Source organism: Pinus tabuliformis, chromosome 7 (assembly GCF_031772625.1).
Source record: "Pinus tabuliformis cultivar Carrire ecotype Pingquan chromosome 7, CPIR1, whole genome shotgun sequence".
NCBI lineage: Eukaryota > Viridiplantae > Streptophyta > Pinopsida > Pinales > Pinaceae > Pinus > Pinus tabuliformis.
In genome coordinates this window covers 1274327307-1274348458 of record NC_142293.1, presented here as the reverse complement: position 1 = coordinate 1274348458, position 21152 = coordinate 1274327307, and the positions used below count along the sequence as shown (strand labels likewise).

At 36.0% G+C, this 21152-nt stretch overlaps 1 pseudogene; it reads right to left on the bottom strand.

Moving 5' to 3' along the window:
* Positions 1–6204: 6204 nt before the first annotated feature.
* LOC149252114 (ubinuclein-1-like) overlaps positions 6205–21152 on the bottom strand; it is a 37249-nt pseudogene continuing 22301 nt past the window's right edge.

The window sequence follows — 21152 nt, the reverse complement described above, 5'->3', positions numbered from 1 at the left end:
AACATCTTCAACTGAAAAAACTTTGAATAATTCCATATTTGAAAGCGAATTTAATGATTTCTTCTTCAAAACTCAGTTTTGAAGAAGAACCTCTCTTGAGCATTATTTGATGATGAAATTTTGTACTGGAAACTGATTTGGAACCTCTCATGCAGACTCAGTCGACAAAACCCTGGACTCAAGAATTAAAATGACTCTTTTGACCAAAATGGCTTTTGATGACTACAAATGACGAGAAATGAACCTTGGTGAATTCGGCTCTGACAGAGGACTGACAAGACTGAGTCTAACATTGGCTCCAATTGGGATGGCAGCTGCCGCTCTGTGGAGGTGCCAAGAACATCAGATCTCTGGGAGAGCTAGACAGTGCCTTCATCCATTGGGCTATGGAGTCCATTATTCCGACAAACCAACATGACTCAATTTATTGACTGAAACTTGAATCAAATTGACTCAATGCAAACTGAAATGACTAAGCAACTTGAATCTAACAAACTAACTCAAAATGATAAAGACCTGGAATTAAAACTTAAAGCTTGGTGGTAGTACATGACCACCTATGTTTCTTACAAGACAATATATCCGCAAACTATATCAAAATGCCAATGCAACCACTCAAGGAGATGGCTTCTTGACTGATTCTTCCCATCATATTTTCTGGTCAACAGTACAAACTGATCACTGGGCATCCAAAAACATAGTTGACCATGATCTCCTTCATCACTGAACACTGCAATAAACACTTTCACAACTGACTACAACAGATTGGCCATTGGATCCTGAAAAACATGAAGATTTACCTCTTGTTAAAAGAACAAGGTGTCCTTTTCACCTACTTCTGATCTTTCTTCAAAATGTACTTCAGTGAAAATCTGCTCCTGGTCCCTAAAAAATTCTGAACAAATAGATGAGCAGATCTCTTCTTGGAAAAACATTTCAACACATGAAACATATGAAGAAGAATCTGAATGGAAATACTGAATGTTTTGATCTTCTGCGGTGTGAATGTACTATAGGTCATCTTCATATGATATGATAGCCAGGTTTTCATGTTCCTTATTACATTCATTAATCATAAGAAGAGAAACTTCATATGATTCTTGAAGTGCACAAATGACATTTCTACCATCTACTAAAGATTCATCCAAAGGAACCTTTTCACTTACTTGAACGAAGGTCTCATTTTGTTGTTCATGCACTGACTAGATTACCTCCTCATGAAGGCTATATTCTAATGAACTGAGAACATTTGGATCCATAACTATTTCTTCTGCATCCCAGATGATTTCAACAGCAAAGTTCTCTTTCATAGGATTTTGTACTTGGCATTCTTGGTCATCACAATTTGAATCTAGAATTGAAATAGTTGTCCTGATATTATCACATTATGCAATTAGAACTAAACTTACTTGAATTCCATCTTCTTCTATTGACAGATTTGAACCGACACTTTTTCTTTCATCACCTTCAGCCATATGGAACTCTTCAGCCTGCTGATCTATTTCATATAATTCATGTTGACTGTCAAGATGCAGAATTCTTTCATCTTCCACCGTACTACAATCTTGATCATGCTGCAAATTTTCATGATCGTCTTTACGTTGCTGAAAGGGATTTTCATACAGGGCTTCCATGATCTCATCATCCATGAAATTATCATCTTCATAATATTTTTCAAGGCTTTCAATAAAAGTAGAAGCATGTTTGCAACAGTCATGAACTAGATTGAATGATGGATAAGATTCTTTATACTTCTCAAAGAATATTGAATGAAAATCCTTTAGACAATAAATGGAAGCAGGTGGCAAACTTTCATACCAAGATTGGGCTTCGTCTTCCAGTGTAGCCATAAACATTTTCATCAAACAATCTTCAGGAAAATCGATCTTTAATTTATGCACATGAATGTGAAATTTCACTAGATGAAGAGTAGCATCATTACCTTCCACATTTTTGAACACAGGCAAATTCTTTGACCAATCTACCTTGGGCATTTTATTTGGAAAACCTAGGATGTCATCTCGGCTCATGGGAGCATATCTTCTTGCAACCCGATCCATCTTAAGAAATCTCAAAGCTACTGATCCCTCTACAGTGGAGTCACCGTGAAGGATTGATTGCATGGATTCTTTAGTGAATGGAGTCTCCAGGTGAATGATTTCAGTCGTCTTCTCATGTCTGATCATTGTTCACCATCGACAATCCGCTCTGAAATTGAGATATGTACTGGGGTAAAACAATGTACAAGTAATCCATTTCGTTCCCCAGTGGAGTCGCCACTATGTTAACGCTTGAATCTACCTCAGGCTGAAGGAAGGCGGGGTTCAAGGCAACATCAAACCAAGCTCAGCCTCGCAGCTAGCCCTACGAGGACAGGAGAGGGCTCTCTCCGGGTCTATCTCGATAAAATGATCAATAGAGTCCGAGATGACTTAAATGATAACTTATTTTAGGCTAGTAAATGAATTTGAATGAGTGATATTTGATTTAATGACTAAGTTCCTGGGCTGTATGGGATGACGACAGCATGAATAGAGATTTAACCAAAGGTACATGATATTTCATAAGGCGAGATAAGCATGAGGTTTTAGCAATCGAATTGAATTTAAATGGGGTGAAAAGACTATTTAAGATAGCTGAAAAGGGCATTAAAGTATGAATCCTTTCCAGGGAGAAGAAAACACATAAAGACTGAACACTTCCTCAAGGCAGAGCAATGACTGAATTCTGCCTTTCTCACTTGAAAGTATTCAGCTAGAAACAATCATGAATGGACTACAAAACAACACATGATACATATGAAATAGAGAGAAAAACACATTGCCAAAACTCATACCGCAAGGATCTTATAAATTAGAGCTACACCATTTAATTATTTCTCTATCAAAACTGTACAGTGATAGTGCTGGGTTTTTTCTTCCCACACTTTTGCTCAGAACTCAGAACCTTTTACAAATGATTTTTTATGCCATAAATAAGCTCCACTATGAGAAAACAAATCGATCCAAATGGGGAGCTGTTACGACTAAAATCCTGGGGATATGAAATGAACTTTCCATCTGTTCTATATACTGAACAACGTTTCATTATTTCACTTGAAACTTTTTGATGGCCAATAAAAAAGGGGACAACTATAGCTATAGATCATAACTGAAGTGAAGAATTGGGAATCGAATCTTACGTCTCTGCCCTGGTGGATGCCTCTGATTTAAATTTTGGCTTTTCGGTTTCTGACTTTTTGCCTTCCCTGTGCCTTTTTCATCGCTTGGTTTTCGACTTTTTCACCCTTTGTGTCTTTCAAGGCCCTTCTCCTTTATGCATTGCTTACAACAATACTGATGTGTCCAATGCTTTCTGTGCAAACACAAGTGCTTCAAGTAATGAGTTGCTTGCAAGCCTTTTGGCACCATGAAGTCCTGTACAGGAAACTTCACCAGCTACATATAGACACATTATAGGTGTCTCTCCATGAAGTTTAGCTTTGAACCCCACCACACATATAATGTGCAGCTGGCACTACATGTATAGGACTTTCTGTTATGTCAAGGCCATACTTCGAACACTCAGCAACAATATTTGGGGAAATGATACAATGTTTCCTCCTTGGCTCTGTGACTTATATCCAATAGAACATATCTCTCATTCCTTTTCTTTAATTGATCATCAATACTGCGTGCCACCACATCTCTAGGTGCAAGTTCTCATCTAGAATCATACTGTGGCATGAAACTTTCCATAGCTTGATTGTAAAGAATACCACCAGCCCCACCAGATGCAAGTAAAGTTACCCTTGAAATGAGGCGGACCACCTCATTAGTGTCGGTGTTCAATGCGTCCACACCGTGATAGTAAATATTTGATCCATCCTAAAACGTAAGCAAGTCTATGGCAAAGTGATGCTCAAACATGGTGATGTTGGGGTTATTAACAACAGCCTTCGACAGAGCTCGCTCAATCTCTCTTCCTATCATATCTGTTGCATGAACAATACGGTGATGAGAATGCGCCCCCCCCCTCTCTAGCAAGATGTAAGCTACCATCTTCACCATGATCAAAGGATGCACCCATGGTGATCAACTCTTTAACTCTATCTGGGCCTTATCTGCATACCACCTTTACAGTCTCTTTATCACATAAGTATGCACCAGCAACAATAGTATCCCGAATGTGGTTCTCAACAAAATTTGAAGGAGCAAAAACTGCACTAACACCACCTTGTGCATATTTTGTATTACTCTCATGTGGTTCAGCTTTTGTGATGACTGCCACAGACCCATGTTTTGCAACTTCAAGGGCATATCTAAGACTAGCCACCCCACTACCAATGATAAAAAAAATCAAAATATTTAATTGAATTGGCACTTGACTTGGATACATGAACTGCCTTTGGGGATTTTCTCTCTTCTTTGTCTATGGAGGCCATGCAAAGCTGAAGGCTCTGAAATCACATATTTTCAAATATCCCCAATGTATATTTTTCAATCCTTTTCTTATAGGTGAAGTTCTTCAGCAATTTCTGCGACAATAGTGAAAGTTGCTTTTGCATTTTATTCCTCCCTGAGTGTATTGCAATGGATAACTGGCCATTGTTTTCCAGTACATGCTTTGCATTCATCATAGATAATCTTGTGGAAGAGTTCCCTGTATTGAAGACTTGTGTCATGCTATCCTGATATGAGTGGGAATTTATTCTGCCATTTTGTTGTTGAATGTCCTTTTGTCCTTGGTAAACATAGTGCTCATCAATAGGGAAACCTGACTGGAACTGATAGTGTGAAGAACTACCATAGCTATGACAATGATTCTGATTGTCATTACATGTTACACCATAACCATTGAAAGCAGATACAGAATAACCCTGCTCATTACTCTGACTGCTATTGTACACTCTACTGTTATATTTTTGAGAGTTATCTGAAGGATATCCATGTTCAAATCCAAGATTATCATCTCGTTTTGGATATGAATTAGGACTATAAATCATGTTGGTACCTCCCCAGTACGAGCTTCATGCTGCACACTAAGTGTTACCTCCTGTGAGCTGCTGTTCCTTAATTCTAGACTATTGGCTATAAGACGATGAGCAGATTTTCCTAGATGAGGAGCTGAGGTAGGCCCAGTATGGTGTGGTCATTCTCAATCGTTTTCCCTCCTCCTATTATCTTCATGCCATAGAGTTGGTGTATTTACATCATTCTCGCATACATACTTCTTTGGCTTTATTACTCCATTAGGAGGCAGTGTAATGTGTTTGTGTGTTGGTGGGAACTTGTAAATAACAGAAAGCACTTGATTGCTTGTGATATTTTCCATCCCCTTGATATGCAAAGTGCAAATAAGGGGGCATGCTTCTCCATCGCAAAGGCAAAAGAAACCATTCATCTCCCCACTAGCTCTAGGATCAATTTCTTCATTTACTCCAAGTTTTTTTTTTTTCTGCCCTGAAAGATGGCTACCTTGATCATAAATTGAAAAAAATATGGTGACAACAGCCTTCTGCTGTCAAGGTGCACTCAACATTGTTAACCTCCGTGAGTAAGCGAGCTTCATCAATAAAAGGCAATTTTGCCACACCCTGCCAGGCAAAGCGTTTGTCATTCATGTCTATCTCAAAGTCAGTAGGATAAAAATCAATAATACATGAGTTTGGATCAGTCATCAAGGGTCTATAAAGTTTAGGAAGAGAATTTTCACTTGCAGTTGGAAGATTTTCCCATGAGCTGATTGAACGGTTTGAATGGCTTCCCTAGTTCAAACCTTATCTCCAACCGATCCATATCCCTCAGATCAGATGCAAACGGAGCATAGTGATATGGATAAAACCATTGCCATGAACATACACCTTGATAGAAATAAAATCCGCCACATATGTTCTTTGGATAGGATGCCACAGTATGCAATGACTGCCACCTAAGACATAACGCCTCTTTCATTCAATTTGGATCATGAATACGCAGATGAAGCGTTTTACATTCAACATTCAGAAATTACATCACTATTGTTTGCTAGTATGATGACATCTTGCATGTAACGTCGGTGCTTTTCATCGGTAGTTGCAATTTCGTTCAGGGAGCTAGTCAAATCGCCACCATTGTTAAGGATGGTCTTTTGCTTTACCATTTGCAGCCAATTCTTGAAATCTACCTCTGCCTGCGATTTTGTTGATGCCATTCAATTTCCCAATCTGAACCCTCATTCTCACCTTTACCACTGTTTTCGGTCAATAATAGATGAAGACTTTGGATCTGCGATCCTGTATTGCAGTATATTACCTCTATTTAAAGATTTATTATGAGCTTGACCCACCATAGTTTGCTTGTCACGAGGAGTTGAATCTTCACAGTGGGGATTAGAAACAGTTCCAGTATTCACATCTGCATTCCATCCATCGGTACTCAATTGACTGGAGCCTTCTTTCATTTAGTCGTCTCTCCACCACCATTAGTAATCTTATTCAATTTCTTTTTTCGCTCCTTTGCTCTATAGACTGCGTGTTTTATGCCATTGTTGTCCATCCAACCTTCTGGCCAAAGTTCAACAAGCTCTATGTATAGTTTCATTATTTGTGGGCCTTTGTGTTCATTCATTCCCTTAACATACTGATCATAGAGATAAAAAAGTCGGTCTTCGGTTGCATAATCCCACTTGTAGCATCCATTCAATTTTCCTTTTTCTACAGAGGTTGACAATGCTTGTAAATCATCCAATGAACCTTCTTGCCTGCTTTCCTGAGCTTGCAAAGAAGATACTTGCATTTGGACCATTCCAGTCACCTCCTTTTTTTATGTGTTCAAGCCCACCTTCTTTTTCCTGCTTGGCCGAGCTTCCTGATGCAATCATTTCCTTCAAATTTCTCTTCAATGTTTTAAGCCGCATTACAAGGCCTAAAATGCCCATAAGACGATTAATTATATCATTTGAGATTTTTCCTTATTTTGCCGCCAACCTAGCTACTTTGCCAAGCTTTTGCTTGACATCACGAGGTATACGCATTTTCACCACATGGCATGATTGATCTGATTCTCGAATGTCAGTAGAAGGTGGACACAATTCAGCAATTCCCTTTTCCAAATCTTGGAAGGCTTCATCCAGAATAGTGCATTGAGGCCTTGTAGGACTAGCTTCCTTATGAAGCGGTAGTGAAGGTTTGATTTTGGAGGTTGATATCTGGTATACAACAGGATTCACATCCATTGAATCGTCACCTTCTTCAACTTTCTCAAAGGCTCTACTTTTATTGGAGCTCGACATATCATTTGTGCACTTCATCAACTGTCTTGTATGGCATTCAGTTCCAAGAGTTGCATGTTTATCTGAGTGATATTGCAACACCGTCTGAAGGTTCAGCCATGATTGCCTTCTTGACAGTGGTTTCTTTAGAGCCTGAAATCGAAATATTTGGAATTGCCACATCCTTATTAAACACCTCAATCCCTACGACAGTTGGCTCTGTTTTACAATGAACTTCTTTGCATCTCTCAACTTTTAATGAACTGGGCCCAATGTGAACATTTCCTGGTTTTTATTCTTTCTTTTTCAATGGTTTTTCATCTGAATATTCACCAACAGAAGGACAAGTGATATCCTGACCAGAGCTTGTGGCATTCATACCCACCAAAGGTCCACTTCTTGCAGCTGCCTTTATTCGAAGAGCACCCATCTTTGACAATTTGCTTGGAATTTCTTCATCATTTGGCATCTTTCCTTCTACTTTTCTTTGGAGCAAGCACGTGAGAGGCAGCAGGCTCATTCGAGTGTTCTAATTTCCCTCCGTTGATGAAAAATCCTGTGTGTTTTGTCTTTCCCCCATCGACTGAGAAGTACCCATCCAATTCTGTATCATCTATAAATGAGTCTTCAGTATCATGCTGGTAGTTGTTTGGAATTTTGTCTAGCTCTTCTTCATCACTACTTCCAGTTCCCTTGTACAAATGTTCAATCCTCTTAATAACTGCACTAAATCGATGTGAAGGAGCTGAACCCGGATCCTTCGGTTGGAGGTGATAAATAGATGTGCCACTGACTATAAGGTGGACAAGAGATGATTTACAGCATTACAAATTTGTTTGGAGCAAAGAATTTGAGTTTTTAATAGAGCAGAGGCGAAATATTTTTGTTCCAGCTCTGTACGCCGTGTACTCTGCCCAGTGTGCCGCGTGGGCTCTGTGCGCCACGCCACGCAATTTTGCACTGCGGAAATGGTCCCTATGTGCAACGCATGCCCAGTGTGTCACGCCACTCAGCCTATGCGCCGCGCACGCCCAGTGCGTCGCACCACTCAGCCTATGTGCCGCGCTGCTTACAAACACCCAGTCTGCCCCTTTTTAAACGTGTTTCCATCCCTCCAACTTCAACGCGACTTCTCCTTTGGATTTTTTTTTTTTTCTTTTTTAATATCCTTTGATGCAAATGGACTAATAACTTATATAGACATGGAGAAATATCATACATAGACATGGATTCAAATTTTGTTTCTCACTTTGTAATGTTTTTTTGGCTTTGGCACTTTTATATTTAATACAACTCTGACATTTGTTTCCTCACTGATCTTCTGAGCTTGAATGATGAAATTATTCTTGTTCTTTGCAGGGCTGACTGATGTTGAATTCGGCAAAGGATCATGGCGAGGCTGCATGTGAACATCTTCAACTGAAAAAAATTTGAATAATTTCATATTTGAAAGCGAATTTAATGATTTCTTCTTCAAAACAGAGTTTTGAAGAAGAATCTCTCTTGAGCATTATTTGATGATGAAATTTTGTACTGGAAACTGATTTGGAACCTCTCATGCAGACTCAGTCGACAAAACCCTGGACTCAAGAATTAAAATGACTCTTTTGACCAAAATGGCTTTTGATGACTGCAAATGACGAGAAATGAACCTTGGTGAATTCGACTCTGACAGAGGACTGACAAGACTGAGTCTAACATGTAGGACAAATGTTCTTCTAGAGGGTAAAATAAATCATTCTGACATGGAATCTATTCTCTAGCTTATGGAAGATATGAGCATTAGATTGATTTCATACAAAAAAAAACTTAATATACAACCCCAACCATAATACTCTTCCTTAACGCAGGGTCATGTGGCCCAACAAACATATCAATTTCATTCTCTATTATCTTTCCCATGGTGCATTTTTTTTGAAGAGTACCATGACAAAAAAAACTTGTCAAATTCGAATTAGTTCGAGAGAAAGAATGTTTTGTAAAAGACATTATCTTTTTGTAGTAACCCTAGACTGGATTGATATTGAGGAAGTATTAGTTGTTGAAACCAAAGGTTCTTTTAGAACCTGAAATGCTAAAAATCAAGTTTCCAAATCCAAAAACTACAAATTCCTTGATATTTCATTTCGTTGTAAATACATTCTCTTTCCCCTTCTTCATCTTCAAAATTGCCTAATTTTAATATTTTAAAGCAAATGTCCAACATCAAAGCTTATGCCTCCTTACTGGACATGGTAACTATTCCTAAACAACAAAGGAAATTAAAGGATTTCTTAGAAGGTAAAATACCCACACTAATTAATGCCTTAGAGATTCAACCAGAAGAAGAAGAGCATTAGGATAAAGTCCTTACTATTCATAATCCTTCAAATTCTCTTAGAACTCCTCCTTTTAATGTCTCTACGAAACTTCATGACAAGATAACACACTATTTCTTGGTGGATGGACCCTCAAGGTCTAGCATAATGCCTAAAGTCATAATGGAAGAATTAGGCCTAGAATGTTCAAAAGCTACCCCAAGTAATGTTCTTGTGTTTAACAATTCTCTCCAAGAGACAATTTGTCAAATTAAGGATACAACACTAGTTGTTTGCATTCACCTTGAGATTAGAACTGTTTGTAACATAGAATTCATGGATATGCCATTTTATCACTATTCAATAATCTTAGGAAGATATTGGGGAGTTTGAACCGGAGGTTACATTTCACTTGATGGCTCACACATGAGCTTGGCCAAAAATAGAAAAAACATTATTTTTTGTATGGAAGGCTACATTAGGCCATATATCAAAAGTTTACCCCACTCACATGTTAATTATGTAGAAGAAGACATTGATGTTTACTCCCTCTTCATTGAAGACAAGTTAACTCACCCTATAAGAATTCATCATGAAGATAAAATCTGGAATTTACATTTTGATGGGGACTCTTCTAATGAGGGTAATGATATCGGTATTGTTTTATAGCCTCCTCTCGGAAAAAGGCACCAATATGCATTCAGACTCGAGTTCAATGTACCAACAATATTGTTGAGTTTGAAGCATTTATTTTAGGGATAGAGCAATGGGTTGTAAATATTTGAATTCCTTTGGGGTTATCAATTTAATAAAAAAAAAAATTCTTCTAACATCTAGCTCATTAAGGTATACGAAACTTGCTTGGGAAAGGATCTCTCAACTTTTAGCCTTCAACATAATCCATGTTCAAAGAGAGCTTAATTCCTTTATTGATCGCCTGGCCATATATGCAACCAGTCCCTCTCATCAAATGTTACTTTTGAAAGCCTTGATTTCACTCTACAATATCTTTCTAGGCCTCATCTCCCATATAATGACAAGGATTGGCAAGTATATTCCGATGACAAAATATTTGTGCTTTTATCCAAAATCAACCTATCAATGAGAATAATATTATATCTTTAAAAGATAATCGATAGCCAATCAAACATTCTCCCTTAAAAAGATTTTTCTCACCAAGTAATGCCCCAAACTCAAAACATATATATGGAGAAAAATCTAAATGAAAAATTCGAGAAACAATCTCAGTGAACATTGGAACCCCTGATTACCCAAAGATACTACATATTGCGTCTAAATGCACTAAAGAAGAGAAGGAGAAGTTGACTAGTATATTTAAATAATTCTCTAATGTCTTTTCTTGGTCATATAAATACCTTTGATTTTTTGACCGTGACATCATCCAACATGTTCGCCCTATTAAACAAGATGCAAAACCAGTTAGGAAAGGCAAAGACTAGTCAACCCTTTATCGAAGATGCTATTAGAAAAGAACTAAATAATTTACTCCAAGGCCAAATTATTTTTCCAAACAAATACTCAGAGTGGGTGGCTAACCTGGTTCCTATTAGGAAAAATAAAGGTGACATATGCTTATGTGTAGATTATCGTTCTTTAAACAAGGCTAGTGTAAAATATAATTTTTCATTACCTAACATGGATTATATTTTTTAGCAAGTGACGTGTTCCCAATTGATGTCCCTTCTAGATGGTTTTTCTGGTTTTAACCATATTCGTGTAAAGAAGGTGAAAAAATATAAAACTACTTTTACTAGTGGCTGGGGTAGTTTCTCTTATGAAAGAATGTCATTTCTCTTAATTAATGCAGTTGCCACTTTGCAGATGGCTTTGTAGCTAGCCTTCGATGAACTTATCAGGGAGATCGTCCAAATATATCTCGACGATATAACGTTATATTCAAAATGTCATAAAAATCATTTTAAGAATTTAATAAGAGTTTTCCTTAGGTGTATACGATTCACTATATATCTCAATCCAAAGAAGGATTTTTTTTAGTCACACTTGGTAAACTTTTTGGACATATTGTGTCTGAGGCTAAAATTAACATTGACCCAGATATAGAAGAACCTTCATTCCCCTAATTTGAAAAAGTAAATTCAATCTTTCATGTGAAAGGTAAATTTTCTCTGCATTTTCATCGTTTATTTTGCTAAAATAACTAAACCTATTCATAATATACTAAAGCAAGATCATGTTTTTAAATGGGATAACATAACACAAAGAGATTTTTTGGCATAAAATAAGCCATTTCCTCTACTCCTATGTTTCCTAAGACAATTTTTTCTAAGTAATTCTCCATTTATACCAACGCTACCGAGGAAGCCATTTCAGGCATCCCTATGCAAAAAAATGATCAAGGTATTGAAAAGACAATTTATTTTGTGATTCAAAGTCTTTTTGATGATGAGTTCAAATATTATTTCACTAAAAAATATGCCTTTTCTCTTGTTAAACTAATTGAAATTTTTTGACACTATATTTTAGGTAAGCATACAAAGGTAACAGTCCCATTACAGGTTAAGTTTATTCATTCCCAAACTTATCTTTTAGATAAACTCACTCATTGGCTTGCCAAAATACAAGAACGTGATCTTTCCATCATCATCACTAAAAAAATAAAGAGACATGATATTTCGCTTCACTTGGCTCAATATCTTGATCCTTGTGAACTGAAAAATGATGAATCCTTATCAACTCTTTTTTTAATCAATGAACAACAAATTGATGTTGTAGAATACCCTTGGTATGAGGACACAAGTTACTATTTGCAGAATCAGAAATGTCTTGATCATTTAGATAAGATTTAAGGAAGAATATTTTACCTTGAATCTTATAAATATTTAATCTTGAATAATATGCATTTTCGAAGATCTTTTAATGAATTATTGCTATGTTGCATTAATGATGAATCTGCTGATGGAATTTTGGCTTTGTCACATGGTTCCACCCATGGAGAAATGCACATAGGTGGTCACTTTGGGGCCAAATGTACTAGTTATAAAATTCTAAGATATGGCAACTATTGGCCTTTAATATTTTCGGACTCATATAAATTCATGTAGGGTTGTAAAAATTGTCAAAAATCTATTAGGAGAGAAAAAAAATCATGTTATGCCTCTACAACCTATTATGGTTGATTTCCCATTTTCAAAATCGGGTCTTGATTTTATTGAGCCAATCAATCCTCCCTCATCTGCAAAGAGCATTTTTATACTTACTACCATAGACTATTTCACAAAGTGGGGGGAAGTTGTTCCTTTGAAAAATGTCTATGATGAGCAAGTTATCAAATTCCTTGAAAATAACATTTTGTCTCATTTTCGAATTCCCATTGATCTAATCACAAATAACAGCCCAACTTTTATTTCCGCACATTTTACTGAGTTTTGTGACAAGAATATGATTAATAATTCTACCATATATTGGTTACCCTTAAGGTAACGGGTTAGCTTAATCTACGAATAAAAATTTAATTCAAATTATAGATAAAACTATAAGTGATAATCCTCGTAATTGGAAGAATTTATTGAAATATGCCTTATGGATTGATCAAACAATTATAAAATTGAGTACTAATGCTTCTCCTTTCTAGCTTGTATATAGGAAATGGTCGATCATGCTTGTTGAGCTTGAATTGACTTCATTATGTCTCGCCATGCAAGATGAGGAACTAAATTTGACCGATATTACCATAGAGTACTAGCCCTATTGGCTTAAGAAGAGCAACATAATCACTCTCTTAATAATTTGAAGCGTATAATGCAAACAATCAAGAAATATTTCAATAAGAAATCTAAATATGTTAGTTTCACTCTCAATCAAAAAATATTATTATGTGATTTTGCACGTGCAGTGAAGGGTAAACATCATAAATTTCAAAAGCTATGGATAGGTCCTTTCAAAATCACTACAATCGTTGGACCTAATTCCTATCTTATAAAGGATGAAAATAAATGACTAATGCTCTACACTACGAATGGCTCTCATCTCAACCCATATGTAGAAGTAGCCCATCAATAAACTATAAAAATCATCAACCCCTTTTTCTAAATATTTTCTTTATTGTTTTTAGTTTATTTTCTTGATTTTTCTTCTTTTGGCATCTATTTTCAATTAGATTCAGTATTAATGACTCCATTCTTGATTTTTCCTCATAGATTTGATTTAATGCCTTTTTAATTTTTATTGTCTTATTGCTTTTCATTGTTTTACTTTTATGTTGGCTTTGATAAGGCTAATTTACTTTATACACATCCCAAAATATTTTAATGAAACAACAACACATTCTCTAATGTAATGTGTTTAAAGCTTTACTTCTCTAACTAAATTGATATGCTGATATTTTCAACCTGGCATCAACAAATATTCAATGTAAGAGTAAGTGACCTTTCCTTTCATCAAGAGTTAGATTATAAAGAATACTTTTTTGACCGTACCTTTTTCTGCGAAAATCCACCCTAGGTGTTGTCGTCTTTCTCTTGCTTCTTTCATCCCCTACTCCTTGCCCTCCAATGATAGCTAGCATCCTACTCTTTTGCATTACAATCTATTGACTTTTATACCAGAGTATCTAAGTTCTAGTTGGCATCATGCAAACCACATTGTGGAGTCCTGAATGGTGAAGAATGTCAATATTACAAATTTCTCAATGCATTGATGGGACCCTACCTTAAGAGAATTATTTATAATATATAGAAATTCACACCAAATGCATATATTGAAAATCCTTTCTGTGAGTCCTATCAATGTCAAGATGATCTCAACAAACACCTAGATGTGATATTAATCCCATAAATATGGAAGGGTTAAACTCTAATGTTTTATGATTTTAATAAGGGGCATATTACCTACATACATATGATGGGAACCATGTTCAAATTGATTGGGGTATTCACACTATTTCTCATTGTACATGTAATATGGTATAATTACTATGATTGATTCAAATTGTTGGTTATAATTTTAAGGAAGTGGATGAGATTACCTCAATAGGGGATTTATATTCTAAGTTACACTTTGTTATGTGGCTATCAAATGTGGCTGGAATTTTGTTAATCACATCAAATGTCAGTGATAATCACATCAAAATTCATTTGTCGACGTGTTTTGAACCAATCAGTGTGGTTCATTGTCAAGACAAGATGAAGAATCATATCATGCCAATAGGTTAAACAGAGAGATTGGAACGATACACAGATAATTCCAATGGCCTGAATGTAACAGTTACTTTTTACTGGACCAAAAATTAAAAGAAATTTATATTCTTTTTAAATTAAAAATATAAATAAATGACTATATATATTAATATTATTTTTATATAGCCCACGGGGTTTTGGATTGATGGTGAATGGGTGCGATGTTAAGGCACTCCTTGCGATAGGTCACTGGTTCAAATCCCCCGTGGGTACTTAGGTTAGTCTTAACTAGAAATATATATATATATATATATATATATATATATATATATATATATATATTATTTTTATATATAATATTGAAATTATGATAAAAATTTTACCGAATTCATAATAAGAGTTTCATGCATTCTTTTAAATATATGAGGTATTATATTAAAAATATTAAAAATAATGTTGAAATATAATTTTTATTTCTTAGTTTAATTAATAAGAATTCCTAATAATTTTTTTTTATTAATCTACTTTTAATTACGACTTTGATAGAGATAGTTTATGGTATAATATACACCCATATGTGAGAACTATTATGTTTCGATACCAATGTTAGGAAGTCCAATATTCTTGAATGCACTATGTAGGAAGAAAAATTCACATTGATAATAGAGTTCCATAAGACTAAATTAAGAATAATTTTTAATTAGGAAAAAAAATAGTGTGAAATGGGAGGTGTTGCATGTTAATAGTAATTCCAACAAGCAACTCAGATTCCCCTCAACCTGCACAACCCAAGGTTAGTAAGGCCTAAAGACCATAAGGGAGAGAAAGGATTGCTTTCCCATGGAATCAATATTTACAGATGCAGAATTCATTCCTTTTCAATTCTACAATGGCTATATTTTTCTATTCTAAGAAACATGAAAAAGTTTAGTTAGGATAATTCTGCTTCAAGTTTTGTCTGGGTGGGGGTTTGTTGTTTTAATCATAGTAGGGAAATCAAGAGGGATTGCTACTAGATGAAATTAATCTTTAGAGATGTGGAATTTTGTTAGAATTATGAGTGTAATGTTCATGCCTCAACACACTTATATGTATCATTAATGTACTTTTCATCATGTCTAAGGCCATCCTTCGATCATTTATTATAATTTGTTGTAATAATAGGGATAGGATAAGGCCAACCTAGTAAAGGATAGAAATGTTGTATGGGATGGTCTCACCAATTTAGTGCATGAAGTTGTTGTTGTCCCTTCTTCCACTCGTGCTAATCCACCCATAAAAGAGATTTTTGAAAATAAGGATCAACCAACTTCTTCAAAGCCCCTACCTCTACAACCATCCAGTCAACCTCCACCACCTCTAATTGGGCCATCTCCACCATAACTAGTGGAACAACATTTTTAAAAGCTTAGAAGGATTCCATTTCTTACTTTCCCTTTCATCCTAGCAATTATTACAATTATCATAAGAGATAAAGGCATTCTATGGAAGATAGTAATTATGATTATGACAATGAAAAAATTTAAAGATTGGGAAGATTGACTAAGGTCAATAGCATTGTCATCATCATAATCACTTTTATCATCATCATCATTGTCAATGTAACCACCCTTCTCTTTATCATCATAACCACAATTCATTTCATCATCATCATCTTCATCATCATCACCGTCATGATTATTGACATTGTTATCAGTTTTTCATAATTATCAATGTCATAAGAAATATTTTCAATGTAGAAAATATTATAGAGTGTTGGAAAAGGGATGAAAAGTGAGAAAAAAAATGGGGGCAACAACAAATGTAAAATTGGATGAAAAGTGGATGCAACATAAATAGATGAAAAACAAGACGCAAAACCTGACACAAAAGTGGATGCAAAAGCATATGTAATAGTCAATGAAAACATGGACGTAAAATAAGATGCAAACATAGATGCAAAAGTGGAATCAAACATGGATGAAATAGTAGGTGTAAAACTTGGCACAGATTGTGGTGAAACAAATGTGGATGCAACAACATATGTAGAAAAGGACACAAACTTGGATACAAAAACGAGGCAAACTTGGATGGAAAATAAGATGCAAAAAATGATGTAGACATGACACAAACATTGGTGCAATAGTGGACACAAAATTGGATTCAAAAGATGATGCAACAAAAGTGGATGCAAAACCTAACATAAAAGTGGATGCAACAGGGCATGCAAAATCTTACACAATATTCAATGCAAACTTGGGCACAAAAGAGGATGCAAATGTGTATCCAAAAGTGGAAGAAAATATGGGTTTCAATGGTAGGGGAAATATATGGCATAAATTGTGGCACAAAAATAGTGGATGTAGCAATGGAAACAAAAAAATGTGAAAATTTAGATGCAAAAGGGATGTGAAGTGGATGCAAACATGGGTGCAACAGGAAAAACAAAATTGGATGCAAAAGATAGATGCAATGGAAGTATATGCAAATAAGAACCTACTAAGTCATATGGAAAGAGATGAAATCCCTTCCTACCAACATTTTCCATCCCACCCCACCTACTCATAATTATTTGCTGAGGAGGCATGAGGACTATAACAAGGAAGTAACCCAAGCAAGCACAAGAGGCACAAACTACAAAACTGGAGAATGGATGAACAATCAACCCTTTAACCCTAACCTAAGAACCAACAAGTCATCGCCCACTTGCAATACTATAGGGCAAAATTCAAGAAAATTACCCAGCTCATGACAATATAAAAACATAATACACAAGATTCCCCAAGACCAAGGAAAATGCTTAAGGATCCCAACACCCAAATCAACAACCCGAAAACTCCAAATTACCATAACACATTGAATTGTTTGCAAAGAACAGACCTAAGAAATTGAAAATACAAACATAAGTGAACATTGTAGAACACCCCAATACAGAGACTCCAAAGAGTTGCAGGAGGGAGAACAACAACACCCCACCAAAACCAATTGGACAGATTGTAGCTAACATTTAAAATATGATATTTTCTAAATATTTTTAGAATGATAAATACGATGTCCCTATAATGGTTCACATTTAGTCACCTATCCTTTAAATTCAAATATCAAGTGTTTGTTTTCTCATTTTGTTGTGATCTTGAATTTTTACTGTCCTTCATAATTTTATTTTATTTTCAAATTGTTGGTAAAGAGATTCACATGGTATATGTAGTGTAAGGGAAGTGTTAGGAAAAATACATGGAATTTACATCTATTGTTCTAGTTTCTTATTTCTGTACTCTAGGTTTTTAATCTAATTATACAAGAAAGATTGAATCTCATCAATTTTCGGACAATAAAAAATAGAACTAGTAAGGATAATTATGTTCAATGATTTCACAATTTTTTTGAGCGATAATTTCACTTTGAAATGTTTTTATTTTAGGAATTATGGCATTGAGAAGGACCTTTATTTTAAAACTCACAAAATCACTAAAAGAAAGTGGGAAGGAAATAGGGGAGGCACTTTGTGAGGTGTTAAAAGGTAGTCGAAGATTGAGTAGAGGATGTAGTACTAGTAATGCATTTTCTTATACCAAAGGAACTTATGTTGTGACCTATATACAAGGGTATTTTTCTAAATATCGGGACACAAGTTCTCTTACGAAGAAGGAATGAAGTATATTAAAAGTTTAGGAACAAGGAATCTCCATAGTCAATTCCTCATAGTGACACTGATATAAGGGGGATGGATGAAAGAGTATTCATGAACATTAGAGGGTCATGACTACTTTCCACTATGGTATGAACACCAATATTTCCTTATTTGAAAGGAATTGAGTGGATCATAAACCAAATTGTTCTTAAGAAATATATTTTAGTAATAAGTAAGGGGATTTTGTGGGGTATTTTTACCTTAAGCTGCGAGAAAATATCATAATTTTCATGAAGAAAGAGTTATTGAACACTGCTTCTCTTACTAGGTTTTATGATCATCACTATGTAGGGAAAATGTAACACCCTCCTCCCACATCTACCTAAGAAAATTGGCCACTCAAGTTAAACATGCGACAAGAGGCCACCATGATATGTTTCAACCTCCCAAGTTACATTAAGGAAGTGTAATCGATAGAAGCACACCATACAGACATTAATTATCAACCACAGGACCCTCAAGAACCAATGCTTGCCTTCGGGTCCCATTGAGCTTTTGGACAATTTGAGGCTCATTCGCTCTCATGCTATAGACATGAATGTGACCAACAACTCAAAGTCGCTCTCATAGGCTTTCCTTCCAGTGACTAGAGACCAAAACAGTTAGTGTTATGCCAACAACTCTAGGATTTGAGCCACCTTTTTAGGCCCAAAGCCTAGGTCACTGCCCTGAATTGAAATTTATTGTCATATCAGTAAATTAACATGGAAATGACAGTACTAAAGAAAATACTTGTTCAAGACCCTTATTGGACCCCTACTAGCCACAACAGGCATTTCGTCAAACATATTGCAAATGTGTTATCTACAGGTGTAATTAACAGTTCTGAGCATAGGGGTCTCATACTTAGTTGAGAATCGCTAAGAACCATGGATGCCTCAACACATCAACTTCCATTCCATCCATTAGGTCATACATACATTGATCATTCAATTATGATTAAAAACATGAGGAAATCCATACATGGCTGCTATCATAAAACACATACATAACAAGAATAATAGGGAAAAAAAAACTCATGAAAGTATAGACATATAGACCACATACAATCCTCAAAATTCTCATGGAAATACATGGAGAAACAGCCTTTCATTGATGATGGAGAATCCAAACCTGGGATGGGACTTCCACATTCCACCCAACTGTAGAATGGATAAGCCAAAATTCTCTTCATCCATTCACCCTCATGCCATATTCCAAGCATGAATGTGGGATCTCATAGAACAAATCAATCAAAAACCATCCAGAGCTTCAAGAGGCCATCCACCTCAACCCATCAAACAATGATTCCACCTCGTGGTCAGACATCACAAAACCATCATCAGATCAATCTCTATCCTAGCCATCTAGGGCTCTATAATGTTTGTCCAACTTGGTTACGGGACTAGTAACTTAACCCACAACTTTTACCGAGCTCTAGACAATTTGTCCAACCAAGGATACGGGACTAGTAACTCAACCCACCAAGGGCTCCAGAGCGTTTGTCCAACCCAGACTACGAGACTAGTAACTCAACCGAAGTTGCTCCAGGGTTCCAGAGCGTTTGCCTGACCAAGCCTACGGAACTAGTAAATCAACCCTAGTTGTTCCAGGGCTCCAGAGCGTTTGTCCAACCAAGGCTATGGGACTAATAACTCAACCCAAGCTAAGGAAACATGAGAACGAACTAAAAACAAAACAAGGAAATAAACCCACAATCATCATGGCTATCTAGGAAATGGCAAGGCTAGGAAATCCAGTGTCAATCCCAGCCATCCTCCATGCCAATGAAAGATCACAACCAACAACGCACATGCATATGCCATGCATGCAAAATTTAGTGAAGGAGACATACATGCAACTCGATACCTGCTAACAAATTTGATGTAGCTGCTAATCTAGATGCCTTGTTGTGCTTTCCAGCTCTTCCTTTTCCTTCTTTCTCTAAGAATCCAAGTATGCCACACCCTCCAAGAGTGCTCCAAGAAAATTCTAAGTCTCCAAGAGTATGAGAGAGAGAGAATAATGAGAGAGCTCCAAAACTAAACTGACAAAAGGTTACCAACTGATCCTCAAAAGCCTTTTTATGAATGAGGCCTCTATTTTCTTCATTTTCCATTATTTTTCTTCATTTTCTTCCTCACATGCAACCTGTGACCTTTCACCTTCCTTTTCTCCTAATTTCCATTATTTTCATAAATAAATGTGCCAAAAAGGCCATTTTTCCTTTCCAAAGCCTTAGCCATTTCCTTTGCTAATTTCCTTAGCTAGAAACAACCAAATGAACACCCCTAGGATGTCTTACCCAACCTTCAGCTTTGAATAAGCGTCCCATCAATTGTGGTTATGGTTTTTAACTTTATTACATGGAATTTTCACCAGGGCTATTACAAAACCCTCCCCCTTGGGGGACACCATCCTCGATGTTCAATCACACATATACCTCAGTAACCTACTGAAAGAAGACATACTGCTCATGGAGTTTTATAACACAACTCGATGCAGTATTTACAATAAAATATTTTCTCAAGAGAAAAACATCATGACAACATGACAACATACTGCATAGTGGAGCTTTATAATACAACTCGTTATGGTGTTTACAATGATCATCCTGTTGAGTGCCCACTCACATGAATTTATAACATCATGATAAAATAACCACATGATAGCATAATAACATGACACCCATACCTCATAGTGGAGTTTTATAACATAGCTTGTTATGGTATTTACATACATACACGGGTGTACATATAGCAACCTCATCAAAATATAGATACCAAAACATATGCCAAATCATATACCAAAGCATATATC